Below are 6,893 nucleotides of genomic sequence, written 5' to 3'. Positions count from 1 at the left end.
GTGTTACAAGGTATGATGCGTTAGATCTGGACCTAAGCTGATCAGATGGTCTGCATGCGCGTATGATAAGGGCGTACGATATGGAAGGCACACTGGATCATGTCCAGTAATGCTGCCAAGTGGCCATGGGAGGCCAAGTGGCACTAATCTAACGGCGGGGAAAATCGGATCCATCAAAGCAAAAGAGAGGAGGGATTTTCATTTTTCCAGATCCATTCTCTCTCTTTCTCGTTACCCCTCTCAAGCTCTCTCTCTCTCTAAGGCCCTCTCCCAAGAACACGCACCCAGAAAACACCCCGCCCCACTGTGAACCACCCTTCCGACCACCACAAACCCCAGTTTCCGATGAAGATTCAAGTGAATCTTGATCATTCCCGACCCACACCTTCATAAAACCCAGCAAACAAATGCAGAATAACAATCCCTAATCCCCAAATTAAACCCGGATCCGCATATCATTCTTAAATTCGACATGCAATTTAGAGATCTAAACACACAAAGCAAACACAAAATCACGCATGCATCGGAGCCCTAAGCTAAGTTTGACGGTGGTTACCTTGTGTTCTTGATTTTCTGGATCGTGTAAGCTCCCCTCGCTAATCTCTTCTCCTCTCTCTTTCGCTTACAGGTCTCAATCGAATATGATGATTTTGTTCGCGGCGGCGTTTAGGGCTTTTTCTTCTTCAGATTTTCCAACCTCCTCTTCTGTTTCCTCCTTTCTCTTTTATAACATTAGGTTAAATTCATTTAGGAAATTAGGGATTTAAGTTAGAGATTTGATTAGGTTAGATTAGATTTGTAAATTGATTCAGATTTACGTTTTTGTTCGTTTTTTCAGATTTGATACCAATTGTAATATTTGATTCGATTCAATGAAATCTTTTTTATTTGTGTAAGTTATGATTTTGATTCTGTTATTGATTGAAGATTGTATTTCGTTTGGATCCTTAGGCCTGGATTGAAGAGTTTGCAGCTAGGGTTTCGTGGGTTTGTCTGCAGCGGCGCAGTGGAAGGCTGAGAAGGAAGATGAACAGTGGCCGGATCGGTTTGACCCGGTCCACTCCCGATCCAATCTAGCACATGCATGACCCAAATCCGGCCCATTTCATTGTTGACTTATTTCTGGCCCAAACGAAAATTACTCCATTAACCCCTTAATCAATTAATCACCCAATACACTTATCTTAAAGATAGTAATAATAATTGTTAATACTTATCTAATAATAATTAATAATACTAACACTAATAAAATCATAATAATAGGATTAGTAGTAATAATATTAAAAAAAGATAGTAAAATTTTAAAATCAATTTGATAACCTTAAAGAAGATTAATATTAACATATTAAGTTAAAAACTTTAAATGAATATTAACTTTCTTCTTTTTTTTTTAGAAGAGAAAAAAAAAAATTATACAAGGCTTTAAAGAATGTGAATGGGCCTAGTGTTATTAAGAAAAGTTTGCTATTCATGCCCTTATTTTATTTTAAACCAATTTATACAGGAGTTTTATAAGAGAGCGAGTTTAATAATAGATATATCAAACCCTATGGCTCCTAATTTTTAACGCCCTTGATAAATTGAAACGGGAATCACATCGGGTAAATTTTGGGGTATGACAGCAGCCCCTATTTAATTATCTTGGATTGAATAGCGTGAGAATACGCAGGTCTCACGCTTTTCGGATCGAAGAGTTATTAAATAATGGAAGACCCCTAAATTTACCTCGTGCTTGAGTGCGAGTGAGAGAATCGTCCTGCTAAAGCCCGAGTCTTACATAGCGAGGATTTACCGTTAGTTGTGTAATTAGCTTACTGTATTGCCAGCAAACTTTCGCAGTTTGTGAACCCCACTTACTATAGTTCTAGTAAGTTTTCACAGTTTATAAACCCCACAAGGATCACTCGCTATAGTTCTAGCAAGTTCACCTGCACCAATAGGATTACTTGTCATAGCTCTGACAAGCTCACCTGCACTATTCGGATCATTTGTCCTAGTTTGTACAAATTTTACCTACGCCATTTGGATTATTTGCCCTGGTTTGGACAAATCTCGCCTACACCATTAGGATCACCTATCCTGGTTCGGACAAATTTTACCTGCACCATTAGGATCATTTGCCTTGGTTCGGACAAATTCACCTGCACCATTTAGGATAATTTGCTATGCTTAGCAACTTCACCTGCTCCATTTAGGCTAATTTGCTATGCTTATAGTAGACTCACCTGCACCATTTAGGATCATCTGCGAGGGTTATCGCAAATTCACCTGCACCATCAGGATCGTTTGCGAGTGTTATCGCAAGTTCACCTGCACCAATAGGATCCTTTGCGAGGGTTATCGCAAATTCACCTGCACCATTAGGATCATTTGCGAGGGTTATCGCAAATTCACCTGCACCATTGGATCGCTTACCCCGGTTCGGGCAAGTTTACCTGCGTAGAAGTTTTTTTTGTATGTGTATGCATCATGTGCATGCATATGCCCCTGTTGCTTGTATAATGTATATGCATGAATGTTTACACATGCAAGTGTTGCGTGTATGCAAATGAGTATGTATGATGACTCCAACACCTTATCTCCTTATCACCCATTGCCTTTGTTTAACCCCTTTTGAAGTGTTTGTGAATCCTAGCTCGGATTGTATTTGAACGACCCACTGATATTATCCTTTGTGAAAGAGTTATATTAGATCAGAGTGATCGCAGCGTAAGGCGTATGTAGCCTTCCGGAGGTTTTGTAGTTTTATCCTATTGCTTTTGTATTGAAAGTTTGTAAGTTTCTCATGTTAAATCCAAGTTAAAGCTTATGAAAATAATTTAATCTTTGCAAATGGTATTGAAATGAGAAAGAAAGCGTAGTATGCAAGAAAATAAACTTTTATTGATATTGCCTTGAATTGGCGAGTGTACAAAAATGCAAGAAAAGAAAATGACAAATAGAAATGATATTAATACTGTCGTTGCTCCTTTGTTATCAAGGGTCCCAGTAATCCTTCGACCTTAGAAGTAGATGATTGCACGAATCCCTGTCCTTCGTAGTTTGTCTTCAGCTCATGACCAATAATCCTGCCTTTGCTAGGCGTAATATTTCTTGACTGCATCAGAATTGATTGGGTGCGGTAGCTCGTCCCCATCCATTGTAGTGAGAACTAACGCTCCTCCTGAGAACACCATTTTTACGATATATGGACCTTCGTAGTTCGGTGTCCATTTTCCACGGGCGTCAAGTCGAGGTAATAGTATTTTCTTGAGAACAATATCACCTTCTTTGTAAGTTCGAGGACAGACCTTTTTATCGAACGCCTTTTTCATCCTTTTCGGATAGAGTTGTCCGTGACACAAAGCCGTCAGTCGCTTTTCTTCAACGAGATTAAGCTGATCGAAACAAGTTTTTACCCATTCCGATTCTTCTAACTTTGTGTTAGCCAGGACTCTTAATGAAGGAATCTCCACTTCGATAGGGAGGACTGCTTCCATGCCGTAAACCAAAGAGAATGGTGTTGCTCCTGTAGATGTGCGCACCGAGGTTCTGTAACCGTGTAGGGCGAAGGGAAGCATTTCGTGCCAATCCTTGTATGTTTTCACCATCTTTTGTATTATCTTTTTGATATTTTTATTTGCAGCTTCGACAGCGCCGTTCATCTTAGGCCTGTACGGTGAAGAATTGTGGTGTTCAATCTTGAACTCCTCGCATAGCTCCCTCATCATGTTGTTGTTTAGATTCGACCCATTGTCAGTGATAATCCTGTTTGGAACCCCATATCGGCATATGATGTTATGCTTGATGAACCGAGTGACTACTTGTCTCGTCACGTTGGTGTAAGAAGCAGCTTCAACCCATTTGGTGAAATAATCTATGGCAACCAATATGAATCGGTGTCCGTTGGAAGCTTTCGGTTCGATCATCCCTATCATGTCAATCCCCCACATCGCAAACGACCACGGTGAACTCAGAACGTTCAATGGATTTGGCGGTACATGCAATTTGTCAGCGTAAATCTGGCACTTATGACATGTTCTTGCGTATTGGAAACAGTCAGCCTCCATTGTTAACCAGTAGTACCCTGCTCGCACTATTTTTCTCGCCATTGAGTGTCCATTTGCATGAGTTCCGAAGGTTCCTTCGTGTACTTCTCTGATAATCTCCTTGGCCTCATTTTTATCCACACACCTTAGTAACACCGAGTCGTAATTTCGTTTGTATAGGATATTTCCGCTCAGGAAGAACTTAGCTGCCAATCTCCGTAGTGTCTTTTTATCAATCGTAGAGGTGTTCTCCGGGTATTCTTGTTTCTCCAAGTACCTTTTGATATCGTGGTACCATGGTTTGTTGTCAGACTGCTCCTCGATTGTGAGACAATAAGCGGGCTCATCAAAGTGTCTAACCGTTATCCGTGGTTCGTGGTTTGGCCAGGTCACTTTGAACATAGAGGAAAGTGTTGCTAATGCGTCAGCCATTTGATTTTCTTCCCTTGGGATATGAGTAAAAGTGATTGTCTCAAACTCAGCTGTTAACTCCAGTATAAGGTCTCGATATGGGATCAGCTTTGAATCTCGAGTATCCTATTCTTTGTTGACTTGGTGGATTACCAGTGCTGAATCCCCGTACACCTCAAGCAGTTTAATCCTTAGATCGATCGCCGCTTCTAACCCCAATATGCATGCTTCATATTCTGCAACGTTGTTGGTGCAGTCAAAGCATAGTCTTGCAGTGAAGGGTAGGTGCCGATTGTCAGGAGATGTCAAGACTGCCCATATACCATGTCCTAGTGCATTTGAAGCGCCATCGAACGTAAGTGTCCATATTGCCCCTGGTTCAGGTCCTTCGTCGGGGCCTGGTATTTCGTAGTCCCTTACCACCATGATATCTTCGTCAGGAAAGTCGAACTTCATAGATTGGTATTCGTCGAGGGGTTGATGAGCAAGATGTTCTGCCAGCACACTCCCTTTTATCCCCTTTTGGGTGACGTATTGTATGTCGTATTCTGACAACAACATTTTTCATCTTGCGATTCTACCCGTGAGAGCCTGTTTTTCGAACACGTATTTCAAAGGATCCATTCTCGATATCAGCCATGTGGAATGGTTCAGCATATATTGCCTTAGACGTTTGGAGGCCCATGCTAGGGCACAACATGTCTTTTCCAATGGTGAATATCGAGATTCGCAATCCGTGAATTTCTTGCTTAGATAGTAAATATCGTGTTCTTTCCTGCCTGTTTCATCCTGTTGCCCCAGTACGCACCCCATAGACCTCTCGAGAACTGTGAGGTACATGATCAGTGGTCTCCCTGGTACAGGAGGTAAGAGTATCGGTGGTTCTTGCAAGTAGTTCTTTATAGTTTCGAAGGCTACCTGACAATCGTCATTCCACTTGATAGGTTGGTCTTTCCTGAGCAGCTTGAATATAGGCTCACATGTAGCCGTTAGATGTGAAATAAACCTTGAGATGTAATTCAATGGACCCAAGAACCCACGAACCTCTTTTTCTGTCTTTGGAACAGGCATTGCTTGTATTGCTTTTACCTTGTCGGGATCAACCTCTATGCCTCGTTGGCTCACAATGAATCCCAATAGCTTTCCTGACCTTACGCCAAATGTACACTTGTTCGGGTTTAACCTCAGCTTGAACTTCTTTAAGCGCTCGAACAATTTATGTAGGTGTGTGATATGCTCTTCTTCTGTGCAAGATTTGGCGATCATCTCGTCTACATATACTTCGACCTCCTTGTGAATCATATCATGGAAAAGTGTGACCATGGCTCTTTGGTACGTTGCCCCTGCATTTCGCAATCCGAAAGGCATTACCTTGTAGCAGAAGGTACTCCAGGATGTCATGAAGGTTGTCTTCTCCATGTCCTTGGGAGCCATTTTGATCTGATTATACCCGGAGAACCCATCCATAAAGGAAAACACCGAAGCTTGCGCTGTATTATCTACCAAGACATCTATATGCGGTAGTGGAAAATCGTCCTTTGGACTTGCTTTGTTTAGATCCCTGTAATCCACACACATGCGTACCTTCCCATCTTTCTTAGGAACTGACACTATGTTGGCAATCCATGGTGGATAATCAACTACAGCAAGAAACCCGGCGTCGAACTGTTTGAGCACTTCTTCTCTGATTTTACTATCCATATTCGGTTGAACTCTTCTGCGCTTTTGCCTGACAGGTGCACATCCTTCTTTGAGTGGTAACCTATGTACAATAATATCAGTATCCAACCCCGGCATGTCACGGTATGACCAAGCAAATATCTCTGCATACTCGTGGAGGAGCTTGATTAGCGTCGCTTTCACGTCCTCGTTCAGTGTTGCCCCAATCTTGATGTTCTTGGGTTTTTCGTCTGTACCCAAATTTATGGTTTCGATGGCCTCTTGAGGAGGGAGCATGCTTTTGGATTCCTTATCCATTAACCTTGACAACTCCTCCGGAAGTTCATCGTCTTCCTCATCCCCTTCTTCGGACTGATTAGCGAGAGCCTCGAGTTTGTACAGAGTTTCAGCAGTATTATTATCGGTAGTGTTAGAAGGTGATCTGCACACGTTTTATGTTTTGTTTTTAGTATGCATATATGAACGTGCTTTTTTGTGCAAGAAATTTATTTGTCATTTTGAAAGAAAAAGAAATAAATGCGGGAAAAGACAATGTTTTCAATACCAAATGCAAAGACAATTTTATTAATAAACTTTTAAACTTGGAAATAGATGGGCCCCTTACAAACCAACTCTATGCTTCGGGAGAGGCATGAGCGTTATTGTTTTTCTTTATTTGAAAGGGAAATAAAACACACAAAAGCAAATTACTCTGAAATAAAAACTATCTCCGGTATCTCAAGGCTTGTCCAATTCTGAAGCTGTTCTCCTGGTCTGACCTCTCGGATGAAGTTG

Source organism: Vicia villosa, linkage group LG1, assembly GCF_029867415.1.
Source record: "Vicia villosa cultivar HV-30 ecotype Madison, WI linkage group LG1, Vvil1.0, whole genome shotgun sequence".
Classification (NCBI taxonomy): Eukaryota; Viridiplantae; Streptophyta; class Magnoliopsida; order Fabales; family Fabaceae; genus Vicia; species Vicia villosa.
This window is presented reverse-complemented; position numbering follows the sequence as displayed.